The sequence below is a fragment of the Procambarus clarkii genome, chromosome 48 (genome assembly GCF_040958095.1).
Source record: "Procambarus clarkii isolate CNS0578487 chromosome 48, FALCON_Pclarkii_2.0, whole genome shotgun sequence".
NCBI classification, from domain to species: Eukaryota; Metazoa; Arthropoda; class Malacostraca; order Decapoda; family Cambaridae; genus Procambarus; species Procambarus clarkii.
Window position 1 is genome coordinate 32,024,028 of NC_091197.1, and position 14,609 is coordinate 32,038,636.

A 14,609-nucleotide genomic window follows, 5' to 3' on the forward strand; every position below is an offset into this window, starting at 1 on the left:
CAACGGTAATTGGTAGAGTGGAAGAAGTTGTATCATTGATGGTTACATATTGGTGTCTGTCACTAAGATAGGATCGGATGTAGTCAATGACAAGGCCTCGGATTCCATAATGCTGGAGTTTAAGTAAGAGGTAGTTGTGATTAACAGTATCAAAGGCTTTTCTTAGGTCAATGAAGAGTCCAATCGGAAACTCATTTTTGTCAAGGACTGAGTAGATAACGTAAAGGAGACTAATGATTGCATCGTTGGTGCTCTTTTGGGACCGGAAGCCAAACTAGCAGGGGCTGAGTATTTCGAATTTTACGAGGTAGGAATAGAGCTGTTTGTAAATAATTTTTTCGAATATTTTTGATAGAATGGGTAGATTTGATATATTGGTCTATAATTGTTTATGTCTGCCGGATTGCCTCCTTTATGGACTGGCGTTACTCTTGCTTTTTTGAGGATATGAGGGAAGGTGTGACACTCTATAGATTTGTTGAACAGTAGTCCTATGGATGGGGAAAGGGCATGGGAGGCTCTCTTGTACACTGTTACGACCCTGGGTTCTCCAGTGGAAACCAGAGGTCAAAATTGAGCTATTAAACTTTCTGGTAGTACAGTTGAGTGCATCTCGAGCGGCAATTGTTTGTATCTTCCCTGCCAGACGTAAGACTATTATTGTTTCTCAAAGAGCATTTAAAGACTGAGCTGGGGGTTGATTAATAAATAATAACATAGGCACCAACTTTGCTTACTAATACTTTCTAATCATTTGTAAAGTAACAATACATTGCATAGGGGAAGATCTTTAATGTGCTTAGCTGCACGATCAATTAGGCTCCTTCCGGCACCACGACATGGGAGGCCTAGCTGGTCGCTAGGAGGTCCTTCTCTGGCTGGCGTTCGTGCGGACGAGACCTACTCTGTGGCTGCTCCCCTAATCTCCTCCCTTCTCCTCTTACTTATTTCCCTTACCTTAAGTTCCTGTACCATTAAGTTAAGTATTGTATGATTTCTAAGTGTACCTTCTCTGGTAGTAACGATTGGTGAGACCTGGGGGTAGTAGTTGCCAGTGTTTTGGGTAACCCTAAGTGTTGTGTTTTGTATTAGGGTACCACGTGGGGTCTCACTACCGTAAGCTGCATCCAGCTTCAGTGCTTATTGAGTAGTACTTTACCCTAGCTTGTTATTAGTGTAAACCTTGTATCCTGCCTATGTAGACCAAGGCTTTTAACGTAAGATAGTGTGGTAAAGTTATTATTATTATTGTTATTGGTGTGAGTGTATATGGGGGGTTGTTAAGGGGTTAATAAATAAGTACATGAATTACAGAGTATCCCTTCTTCCTGTGTGGGAGCGCATTGATCAACCCTTAGACTAACATATATGGTCTAGTAGCAAGTTATTACTACTGTGGATAGTTTATTTTGGGGGCCGGGCCTTTTAGCTCTCCCATATTTGATACTCTTGTCTTCTAACTACCCTTACCCCTTAATAGTACCAAGTCCCCCATAGGAGCCAATACACCATTATTTATAACAAGTGGTTGGCCAGTCCGGGAGGAACATTATAAGTGTAAAAAATTAGATTCTTGAGTGCCAAAATTAAAATTTTTTGTTTTCCGCAGAACGGTTGTGTGCTAGCCTAGGGTCCAGCTCATCTAGCAAAGGACATTCTTGCACTGACTGGACACCCAGCTGGATCCCTTCACGATTAAGGTTAGTGTGGCCTAGTGTTAGGGGCCGTGCAAATTTTTGTTTTTTTCCAATTTTTATTTTTTAATTTTTTCTTTGGCTGGGAGCTAAAATTGTTAGTGATGTCATCTGAAATGCAGAGACTGGCAATGGAGCCTTCAGTGGTAGAGATAAAGAAACTTAAAAAGTCTAATTTAGTATTGTTAGGCAAGGAATTTGGCCTAGAATTAAATGACGCAGATAAAAAGTGGACTTTGGTGAATGAAATATTACAACATTGTATTGATGAAGAACTATTGGCAAGTGATACACCTTTATGCCAGCCTAGCCAAGCAGAAAGTGCAACTCATAGGGAAAGAGAATTAGCTTTAGAGTTAGCAAAAATAAAATTAGAGGAGCAAAGACTCAAAACCGAGGAGGCTAGAATTAGAGCGAATGCCACTGGACCTCCACCTGCCGGGGATTCAAACCCCAGGCATTATGAGAAAAAGCATAATTTGCCTGAATTTTCCGAGTCAGACCCTGAAAGGTTTTTCAACCATTTTCAGAGATTGGCCATGTCCATGAACTGGCCAAAGGAAGAGTGGGTGAAAATCCTACAGGGAAGACTTAGGGGTAAAGCACAAGATATTTTTATAAACATGCCTGACGACGAGTGTTTCGAATATGATAAAGTCAGGGAATGTATTTTGCGGGCATATGAAATTACTCCTGAAGCTCACCGCCAAGTTTATCGTAGCCTTAGGCCTACTCACAACCAACCGCTCACTGAATTTGTTAATGATCAAATTCGATTGTTTGATAGATGGATTCGCTTGGCGAAAGCCGAAACATACGAGGCTCTCAGGAACTTAGTTTTAATGGAGCATTTTATAGATATTATGCCAGAAAATGTATCACATTACATTAGAGGAAGGGTAGAGGTAAATTCTAAAATAGGGGATTTGGCCAAGTTGGCAGAAAACTACCAATTGGCAGGCAAAAGGCCCAATAAAAATAATTATACCCCACAGAGTAGCAAAACTTATACCCACAGCCAGTCCAGACCAGCTCATTCTAACCCTTTACCTAACGCACCTTCTGTTTCAGATATAACTAACCCTGTTAAAGTGTTTAGCCTCACGGCACCTAAGGGTGAACCGAAGGGTAATTCTGTTAGTAATGTCTCTTCTCCCCGACGTTTTTGTGGTCACTGTAATCGTTCAAACCACAATATTAGCCGTTGTTGGCAACTGTACCCGGAAAAATGACCCAATGCTCTAGTTGTGACACAGGGCTTGAGGCCTTCGGAAGGGTAAGGGAGTAAGACCTCCAACCCACAGTGGTTGGACTTGCTTACCCCATTCTTATCGAAAGGGAGACTACTTTTGTCTGAGGGTTCTTCCTGGAAGGACGTGGTGATCTTCCGAGACACCGGTGCCATCCAGACTTTAATTTTAGAGAGTGCGTTGCAAGGTGCCAACACTCTCGACACTGGAGAGGTGGTACTGGTCGAGGGTGTCACTAGTGATACTCGAGCAGTACCCCTCCATAAGGTTACCCTGGAATCTGATTTCCACAAGGGTGTTTGTACAGTCTGAGTCACTTCATACCTACCTTTCCCTAATGTTGATGTAATAGTTGGTAATGATTTAGCAGGGGATAAGGTAGGGGACTCCAGACTGCCTATTATGTTGCCTACCCCTAAGGTTTGCCTGGATCCACCCGCCGCAGAGGATAATGTTGTGTACCCTGCGTGCGCGGTGACCAGGTCTATGGGACTTAAATGTAAGGGCAGCCCTGTGCTTGCCAAGGTGGTAAATCCCGAGGACACAAGGAACTTTCCGAGTGGTGAAAACCAAGTGGACCTCGCGGACACATTCATGGCCCGACTTGATGACGTGGCCGAGGACATTGTGGAGAGCCTGCCACCGCCATCTACCGAGAATAGTGGGGAGGTGGAGGAGAACACTGTTGAGCCTCGGCCAATGGCATCTGACCAAGGCCTAGATGCCTCCTTGAGTGAGTTACAGAAAGCTGACCCCACTCTTACAGATTGTCATGAGACAGCCATCTCTATGGAGGAAATTGTAGACGCAGCAACTGGGTACTACTACAATGATCGGATTTTGATGAGAAAATGGAGACCACAGAGTGCTCCCTTGTCAAATGAGTGGGAGGTAGTCCACCAGGTTATGTTGCCGACCTGCTATAGAGAAAGAGTTTTGGCAGCTGCTCATGATGATCCTATGGGGGGGACATCAAGGTATAAATATTACGTATCACAAAATTTTAAAGTATTTTTTCTGGCCCAAGCTGAAAAGCGATGTGGCAAAATTTTGTAATGCGTGTATTGTTTGTCAACTGGTTGGGAAACCAAACCAGACTCCACCTAAAGCTCCTCTAAAGCCTATTGTCGTGCCAGAGGAACCATTTTCTCATGTGGTAATGGACTGTGTTGGACCATTACCTAGAACTAAGTCTGGTAATATTTACCTAATCACAATGATGTGTATCACTACTCGTTACCCAGAGGCTTTTGCTGTAAGGAACATCCAAGCAAAAACTGTTGTTGCTCGTATGTTGCAATTTTTTTCCACTTTTGGACTGCCTCGGGTCGTGCAAACTGACAATGGTACTAATTTTAAGTCTGATATTTTTGAGCAATTTTGTAAGGAACATGGAATAACTCATAAGGTTTCCAGCCCATACCATCCACAGAGTCAGGGGGTAATTGAACGTTTCCATCTAACTCTGAAGCAGATGTTGAAGACATCGTGCGAGAGTTCCCACACCTTCTGGGATGAGAATTTACCGTATGTTTTGTTTGCAGCTAGAGAGGGATTACAAAGTTCACTGGGTTGTTCTCCTTTTGAGTTAGTCTTTGGCCATAAAGTTCGTGGACCCTTGCAAATGTTACAGGAGAATCTGTTAGGGAACGTAACGTTAACCGAAGGTTCGGCTTTCTTTGCGCAACACCACCAGAGACTCAAGGACTGCAAGGCGGCTGCATTAAAGTATCTTGGCAAGGCCCAAGAAAAGGTGAAAGAACGTAACGATGCTAAATCTAAGTTACGGGTATTTCAGCCTGGCGACCCTGTCCTGGTATTAAAGCCTCGACTAGGGAACACTATGTCCCACAAGTACGAAGGCCCCTACATTGTGACAGAAAAGACTGGGGACCTCACGTACAAAGTGAGGCACTCTGACAAACGTAACCAGGTAATGCTCATACATGTAAATCGACTGAAGAAGTTCCAGGGCCCCAGGCCCATTGCACTAACCAATGTTTCCATTTCCAGTGAGAGAGGGGATGATTGTTCTGGGGACCCAACTAATCTCATTTTCAATAATTCTAGTTCTGTGAATGCTGTGGAGAGACTGTCCCATTTGCAGATGGCCCAACGTGAAGAGGTGCAGTCGTTGGTTGATGAATTCTCCAGTCTGTTCGGGGAGGTCCCGACCCAGACTGATGCCATTTGCCATGATGTCGAGTTGACAGACTACACTCCCATTCGCCTTCAACCCTATTGGATGAGTCCAGAAAAGAAGGCCATCATACGGAAGGAGGTCGACTTCTTGCTCCAGCACGGCCTCATCCGGCCGAGCCAGGGCTCTTGGTGCTCGCCCTGCCTTTTGGTCCCCAAACCAGATGGCTCCTGGCGATTATGCACCGACTATCGGCAGCTCAACAAGGTGACCATTGTGGATGCCTATCCGCTGCCCCTCCTCGAGGACTGCATCGATGAGCTGGGAAATGCCAAGTACGTCTCGAAATTTGACCTCTCGAGGGGGTATTATCAAATTCCACTCACTGAACGTGCTAAACAACTAACTGCGTTTGTGACACCTGAGGGTGTTTTTGAGTATCAAGTGTTACCATTCGGCTTGCGTAATGCTCCTGCCATGTTCCAGAGACTCATGAACTCTCTGCTCGCTAAGGTGCCAAATTGTCGGGCGTATTTAGATGATATCGTGCTCTTTGACAGTAATTGGGCTGACCACATAGCTAGGTTACGCCAATTGTTTGCAATCTTGAAAAGGGCAAATCTTACCTTAAATGCTAGAAAGTGTCATTTTGGCCAAGGCACAGTGACGTACCTCCGTTATGAAGTGGGCCAAGGAAAAGTGTTACCTCGGCAAGATAAAATCAGTGCCATTCTGGAGTATCCAGTACTAAAGTCTAAAAAGGACGTTCAAAGATTTATCGGTATGTGTGGGTACTATCGACGTTTTTGTCAGAACTTTTCCAGTGTTGCCACTCCTCTCACAGACTTGTTGCAGAAAGCCGTTAAATTTAAGTGGTCATCAGACTGTGCAGAGGCTTTTAAAAATTTGAAATTGATCTTAGCTTCCGCCCCAGTGCTTGCTAGTCCAAGGTTCGACCGACTGTTTAAAATTCATGTTGACGCGTCTGACTCGGGTGCTGGTGCAGTGTTGTTACAAACTGGGGATGATCAGGTAGAACACCCAGTATATTATTACTCTGTGAAATTCGACAAGGCGCAGCGCAATTATTCAGTGGTAGAAAAAGAGGCGTTGGCGCTAGTGTTAACATGTAAAAAGTTCGAAGTTTACCTCACAGGTAATATAGTGGAAGTGTACACAGACCATAACCCACTAGTCTTCCTGACTCAGATGAAGGGTAAGAATAAACGCATCCTCAGGTGGGCGTTGTACCTACAGGACTTCAATCTCTCCATTACCCACCTACCGGGCAGACTCAACGTGATAGCCGACGCTCTGTCCCGGTTGCCTGAATAACATTCATCTGAGCCACAGAAAGCCATTTACCAACTGTCATGCTTTAGTTAATTTTTTTTTCAGGTTCTCCTGTGACATTAAATATTCCGTGTCCAATTTATTTACTTCCCTGTTCTTTTATTTTTTTGTGTGTATGTTTTTTTTTTTTTCCTTTCAGAGAACTCCTTTGTATTTTTTTTTTGCAGAGAAATTGTTTTTGATTGATTTTTTGTTTTTGTCATATGTTTTTTCTTTTTATTCTCTGTATACTCTTACAACAAATATGACTACTATTCTAGTAGTCACATTTTTTTTTCTCTGAAGGGGGGAGGAGTGTTACGACCCTGGGTTCTCCAGTGGAAACCAGAGGTCAAAATTGAGCTATTAAACTTTCTGGTAGTACAGTTGAGTGCATCTCGAGCGGCAATTGTTTGTATCTTCCCTGCCAGACGTAAGACTATTATTGTTTCTCAAAGAGCATTTAAAGACTGAGCTGGGGGTTGATTATTAAATAATAACATAGGCACCAACTTTGCTTACTAATACTTTCTAATCATTTGTAAAGTAACAATACATTGCATAGGGGAAGATCTTTAATGTGCTTAGCTGCACGATCAATTAGGCTCCTTCCGGCACCACGACATGGGAGGCCTAGCTGGTCGCTAGGAGGTCCTTCTCTGGCTGGCGTTCGTGCGGACGAGACCTACTCTGTGGCTGCACCCCTAATCTCCTCCCTTCTCCTCTTACTTATTTCCCTTACCTTAAGTTCCTGTACCATTAAGTTAAGTATTGTATGATTTCTAAGTGTACCTTCTCTGGTAGTAACGATTGGTGAGACCTGGGGGTAGTAGTTGCCAGTGTTTTGGGTAACCCTAAGTGTTGTGTTTTGTATTAGGGTACCACGTGGGGTCTCACTACCCTAAGCTGCATCCAGCTTCAGTGCTTATCGAGTAGTACTTTACCCTAGCTTGTTATTAGTGTAAACCTTGTATCCTGCCTATGTGGACCAAGGCTTTTAACGTAAGATAGTGTGGTAAAGTTATTATTATTATTGTTATTGGTGTGAGTGTATATGGGGGGTTGTTAAAGGGTTAATAAATAAGTACATGAATTACAGAGTATCCCTTCTTCCTGTGTGGGAGCGCATTGATCAACCCTTAGACTAACATATATGGTCTAGTAGCAAGTTATTACTACTGTGGATAGTTTATTTTGGGGGCCGGGCCTTTTAGCTCTCCCATATTTGATACTCTTGTCTTCTAACTACCCTTACCCCTTAATAGTACCAAGTCCCCCATAGGAGCCAATACACCATTATTTATAACATACCCAATGGAAGGAATTTCACTGGTGTTCCCTGCCTTGGTTTTTAGAGAGTGTATGATGGACACAACATCTGCCGGGCTGATTGGTGAAATGAGAAGAGAGTTTGGATAGCTGCCTGAGAGATATGTGTTAATATGTGTGTGAGTCTGTGGGATTTTACTGGCAAGATTAGCACCAACCGATGAAAAGAAACTATTAAATTCATTTGCCATTTCTAAATCAGTTGACGGTATATCCCCATCCTTGTAGAGTTTTATTTGGTTATGTGAGTGTTGTTTAGTTCCTAGGATACTAGAGATTGTTTTCCAAGTGCTTTTCATGTTGCCTTTTGCTTCATTGAATCTATTCACATAATATGCAAGTTTTGCCTTTCTTATGATACTGGTAAGCATTGATGAGTACCTTTTAGGTAATAAATGTTTTCTGAGGTTGGAAGAAAACGTGCTCAGATTGGGGACTTGTTTATTTTATAATGAATAATAAATTAATATATAAAATTAATATATAATAAATTAATTTATTATATAAATTAATAAATAACAAATTAATAGATAAAATTATTATTATATAATAAATAATAATAATAACAAATAGTATAATGATAAGCAATTATTTTAATGAATCCAATAGCTAATTTGGATGAATGATAAATAATTATTGACTAGTGCATAACAATAAAGTATTAATTAATAATTATAATGAATAATCCTTAATGATAAAGTAGAGATCAATTACAATTAATAACTACATCCATAGGTAGTAAATGAAAGTTGCATTAATTAGACTAATTACAATTCATGGGAATATTTCTTAGCTATCTGCAGGCTTATCACTTTGGGGGTTCCGGCGGAGCACCCCCAAAGATACAGCAAATGTTTAGCATGCTAGAGCAAGTGCCCCTTGAGCACATCTGTGGGCCGTCCCTTTCAAAATTAAAACAGGGGATGCAGAGGATCCCGGGAGGAGGGTGGGCGTTATGTAAGAGCAGCTGCTGGCTTGGGGAAAGGGGCCCACGCCGTCTCCGTCCCGGTTTATATAACCTCGGGTCAATGCGCGCGCAGCTTGGGGCGGTTAAAGTCGGCTTCCAGACATACGTTTTCTTCCACTCAGAAAACCCACCGTTTTTGGGAAACAGTGTTCTTTTTTCTGAGGTTGGAAGAAAACGTGCTCAGATTGGGGACTTGTTTTTTTTATAATGAATAATAAATTAATATATAAAATTAATATATAATAAATTAATTTATTATATAAATTAATAAATAACAAATTAATAGATAAAATTATTATTATATAATAAATAATAATAATAACAAATAGTATAATGATAAGCAATTATTTTAATGAATCCAATAGCTAATTTGGATGAATGATAAATAATTATTGACTAGTGCATAACAATAAAGTATTAAGGAATAATTATAATGAATAATCCTTAATGATAAAGTAGAGATCAATTACAATTAATAACTACATCCATAGGTAGTAAATGAAAGTTGCATTAATTAGACTAATTACAATTCATGGGAATATTTCTTAGCTATCTGCAGGCTTATCACTTTGGGGGTTCCGGCGGAGCACCCCCAATCCCGGGAGGGCCAGCGGGAGAAGGATTAAGGAGAAGGGGTTCCTTACTCTTACTAGCACGTAGACTGGGCAAAGGATTAGCTGCGGACAGCGGGACACTTGGGGACCGGCGCTGCACCCCCACCGCAGGCCAGCTGGCCGGACCCCCCCCCCGAAGGGCGAGGCCCGCTGGTCGCAAGGAGGCCTCAGAATGGCAGTGCAACAACGTCCCGGACGTAGTCAGCTGGGTGTTGCAGCTGGTTGCTGGACCCGCCGTTAACTCCGATGGCTAGCCCGTCAAGAGAGCCGAGTGGCCCTGTCAATTCTAAAGGTAAGAGTGCGTGGTCGGCTGAAGGCGAGCCTATCTCTGCGAGGGCGGCGCGAATTAATCGCCCTGAGGAAGTGTTGCCTGTTCACTGGGCACAGGCCGGGTAGAACTTGCCGGGGGCGCCCGCTGGACTAGGGTATGCGTGCGCCCTGCACTGCGCTTGTAGGATCCGAAGAGTGTCGATTCCTGACCATGTAAGCGATACCTGGTCCAGTCGGAGCGTGCGTCGATTTTTTGTTGCGTAGATCACCTCCCCCAGGCTGAAAGATATAAGGCAGTAAGGGTGGGCGGAAGCGGCACGCAGTGTTATCGTGACAGGCAAGGGCACAGACGAGAGGGAAACCCTAGCTGAATCAATACGGAGACGTAAAACGGGGGGAGGGAGCCCGGCACAGGAATTAAGAGATTCCTTAATTAACAATCCTGGATGAATAAAGAGTTTTCCGAACAATTATACTGAAGCAATGAAGGGGGCTAACAATCTAAGAATCTTCCAGCAAACAGAAGGGGGAAGTACCTTTGCTAAGAGCAAAGGTGGGAGAAAGCCAGTAGGAGAACAGCAAAGAAGCACAAAGCAACTATAAACAGGGATAATACGAAACACTATAAATCTTGAATATAACAATACATATACCAAGAACGGGTATATACAATAAAGCAATATATACATAAACCATAAAATGGAATAAGAACCAATTCTTAAAGCCAAATCTATAACATGCTTGTGTCCTAAGCGGATGTAGAATGTGAGCGGGGAACATTACCCTTGGTCTCCATCCCATCTCTGCCTCCAGACGGGTGATAGGGCTGGATAGAAGCCAAGGAGTCTGCCTTAAGTGGCCGCTGAGTGTAGTCTTGTGTTGTCAACGAGCGTCTGCAAGCCGCAGCTAGTGCGCCGTGAACTTCGGCTACATCTTTTAGAACAGGAGCAAAGTGAAATCGACGGCAGGGAACCGTCATCCAGTAACTGTAATAAGGAATAATATTAAGAATACAATGTCGTAAATAATCGTACAATGTAAGAATACAATGTAATATCGTAAATAACCGATGACGGCAAGTGCCGCAGAATTGAAGAAAAATAAATTGCTGGGCGCAACGTCGGGTGGAACGCTTCAGCTGGAGGTTCCTGACTGAAGCATCGGCTGCCGGGAAGCCTAAGATGGAACTGGGGTGTTAGCAGCTGTAACATCGTCTGCTGAAACTAGCCGAAACTAGCCGAGTCTGTGAGGGCGCCCGCTGCAACAGCTACGGCCGAGCCACCAGCTGGCCCATCCTCCGCAGGAGCAACACCGGCTGGGACAACGTCGTTGTAAAAGCCTAACAATGTAATAAATTATATTACATGAATAATCTTAAATAAATGGTGTAAATAATAAAATTATAAACCAATTATAACTATAATTAATTATAAATAATTATAAATTGCAAAACAAAGTATGCTCAAAATGAAGCTGGACTATAACTCTCTAGAGAAACGGGATTAACACTGAGCCGAGGTAAATACAACCAAATACAATAACGAAAAGGAGTGAAAAAAGACACGTCAGCTGGAACTTCGCGACCAGCGGCCTAGGAGGCTGCTGTGACGTCCGGGCTACACCGGGCAGACAACACGTCTGGGTAAACCAGCGGCCTGGGAGGCCGCAGTGACATCCGGGCTACACCGGGCAGACAACACGTCTGGGTAAACCAGCGGCCTGGGAGGCCGCAGTGACATCCGGGCTACACCGGGCAGACAACACGTCTGGCGTTATGTAAGAGCAGCTGCTGGCTTGGGGAAAGGGGCCCACGCCGTCTCCGTCCCGGTTTATATAACCTCGGGTCAATGCGCGCGCAGCTTGGGGCGGTTAAAGTCGGCTTCCAGACATACGTTTTCTTCCACTCAGAAAACCCACCGTTTTTGGGAAACAGTGTTCTTTATCTCGGTTATATATAGCTGTGCCACCACCTTTTTTTTATTAGGCCTGCAGTTATGAATGGCTTTATAACCAGCTAAGTTGTAGAGTTGGGTATAGTCTTTATTTAGCCAAGTTTCTGTTAAAATAATGAACGATAAGTTAGTACCTAGTGCTGTGAGTAAATATGCATTTAAATCGTCAAAATGTTTACCAAGTGATCTAACATTTTGGTTGTAAACTGATAGACAGGTGCTATTTTGGAGTTTGTTTTTAGCCTGGTGTGCTGTGAAATACTTGCAATAATGATGATCAATGTGCTGGTTGGTGTAGATATGAGACAGAAGATTTTGATCAGGATCAATATCAGTGTGCATAGAGATGCAGAGGGATCACGATACAAGATACACGATAAAGCAAAACACAAGAATAAAAGGAAATACAATAAAATAGTAACAATTTAGAAGTAAAATAAAGATCCAATAGATAGCCAGGAAGGACACAGAAGTTACATAAAATAAAAAACAAAAAATCAGTAGAGACTGACAATATAAATGTAAAATAAAAAATAATAAGAAAAATAATAATCATAAAAATGATCTTGAAGATAATTAGCTTAGTAATGGTTAATTAAAATCCTATAATTGGTATGAACCTAAGAAAACAAAGTGAGCTCAAATAGATAATTCCGAGAGAAAAAAAAGAAAAAAAGATGACATGTAAATCTAATTAAATCTTGAAATTTACTCTAATATAAATCAAAGTGTAAAAATAAACAGGGTGAGTGATTCTAGTTGGTCTTGTGATTAAGGGTATGAGGAAGCAGGAATTCATACAGTTGAGGAAGCTAACAGCAGTAGGGTGTTCAGGCTCGCAGAGGTTAATATTAAAGTCCCCTGCAATAATTAGATGGTTTTTGTTCAGTCTGTTGTCGAGTATTAGATTTCTAAGGTTTGAGTTGAATTCGGACACATCAGTGTTAGGAATTCTATAGACTGCACCCACAGACAGGACAGACTCGGCACCCTTGACTTTGAAGCTGGCGAAGATATACTCCCCACAGCAGTCTCTAGTTCTAATTATTTTTAAGCATGTTAGTTCTTGGTGGTAGTAAAGAGCAGTGCCACCACCTCTCTGAATTTGACGACAGTTGTGAATTGCCGAGTAGTTAGGCATGTTAAAGAGTTGAGTAGTGTTAAATAAGGGAGAGTCTGTACTATGGGGCCTAGTATTATCTGGATGTAGGGGCAATAGTAAGCATTAAGAGTTATCAATATGGGAGATCTCAAAGGCCCGGCCCCCCAAATAAAACTATAAGCAGTGCTGAATACATGGCTACACACAAGGTCAGTCTAGAGGTTGATCTAATACAATACAATACAATTTTATTTAGGTAAGGTACATACATACAATAAATATTTACAAGGATTGTTTGACTTATAGGTAGAGCTAGTACATACAATGCCTAAAGCCACTATTACGCAAAGCGTTTCGGGCATGATAAACTTAGATCTCCTACACAGGAAGAACTGATACTCCCTTACTTCACTTACTTATTTATTAACCCCTTAACAACCCCCCATATACATTCACACCAATAACAAAAACAATAATAAATTTGTCACACTATTTTACGTTAAAAGCCTTGGTCCACTTAAGCAGGATACAAGGTTTTACACTGAACACAAGCTAGGGTAAAGTTCTACTAGGGAAACACTTGAAGCTCGAGTCAGCTTAGGGTAGGGAGACCACGTGGTTCCACTGGGACCCCCCTTAGAATACCTAGTAATATAAACACTAAGAACACCTACTACACACAAAGTATAATACTCTGCACATAGAACACGTGTATGCCAGACAATGAAGAATGTACACAGTATACTTAGTTGGAAACAAGACACAGAAATAAGGAACGAGGAGGAAGGGTAGGAGGATCCTGTCTACACAACACCAGCTCAGAGAAGAAGGAGTCTCTCAGTCTCCTTCCCCCCAGCTGGCTCGCTGCCGGCAGACTGCTCAACTAATCGTACCGCGGCCCTATACCAAGTTTGCTCAGGTTTACTTTACAATTGATTAAAGTATTAGTAAACATAGTTGGTGCCTATGTTATTATTTAATAATCAACCCCAAGCTCAGTCTTTAAATGCTCTTTGAGAAACAAGAATAGTCTTACGTCTGGCAGGGAAGATACAAACAATTGCAGCTCGTGATGCGTCCAACTATACTATAAGAAAGTTTAATAGCTCAATTTTGGTTTCCACTGAGGAACCCAGGGTCATAACACTCCTCCCCCCTTCAGAGAGAGAGAAAAAATGTAACTACTAGAATAGTAGTCATATTTTTTTTTTTGTAAGAGTATACAGAGAATAAAAAGGAAAATCTATGACAAAAAAAATCAATCAAAAACAACAATTTCTCTGCAAGAAAAGTACAAAGGAAGTCTTTGCAAAAAAGCACATACACAAAAAAACAGGGAAGTAAATAAATTGGACATGGAATATTTAATGTCACAGGAGAACCTAAAAAAAAAAATATCTAAAGCATGACAGTTGGTAAATGGCTTCCTGTGGCCCAGATGAATGTTATTCAGGCAACCGGGACAGAGCGTCGGCTATCACGTTGAGCCGGCCCGGTAGGTGGGTAATGGAAAGATTGAAGTCCTGTATGTACAATGCCCACCTGAGGATGCGTTTATTCTTCCCCTTCATCTGAGTCAGGAAGACTAGTGGATTATGGTCCGTGTACACTTCCACTATATTACCTGTGAGGTAAACTTCGAACTTTTTACATGTTAACACTAGCGCCAACGCCTCTTTTTCTACCACTGAATAATTGAGTTGCGCCTTGTCAAATTTCACAGAGTAGTAATATACTGGGTGTTCCACCTGATCATCCCCAGTTTGCAACAACACTGCACCAGCACCCGAGTCAGATGCGTCAACATGAATTTTAAACGGTCGGTCGAACCTTGGACCAGCAAGCACTGGGGCGGAAGCTAAGATCAATTTCAAATTTTTAAATGCCTCTGCACAGTCTGATGACCACTTAAATTTAACGGCCTTCTGCAACAAGTCTGAGAGAGGAGTGGCAACACTG

General features: G+C 42.2%; 1 long non-coding RNA gene across 1 annotated transcript; it reads right to left on the reverse strand.

Moving 5' to 3' along the window:
* Positions 1–8,172: 8,172 nt before the first annotated feature.
* LOC138351067 (uncharacterized) lies at positions 8,173–10,825 on the reverse strand. The gene is made up of 2 exons (XR_011222359.1): positions 10,380–10,825; positions 8,173–9,875 (listed from the first exon to the last, which is right to left on the reverse strand). It is a non-coding gene; the product is annotated as an uncharacterized lncRNA (long non-coding RNA).
* Positions 10,826–14,609: the final 3,784 nt, after the last annotated feature.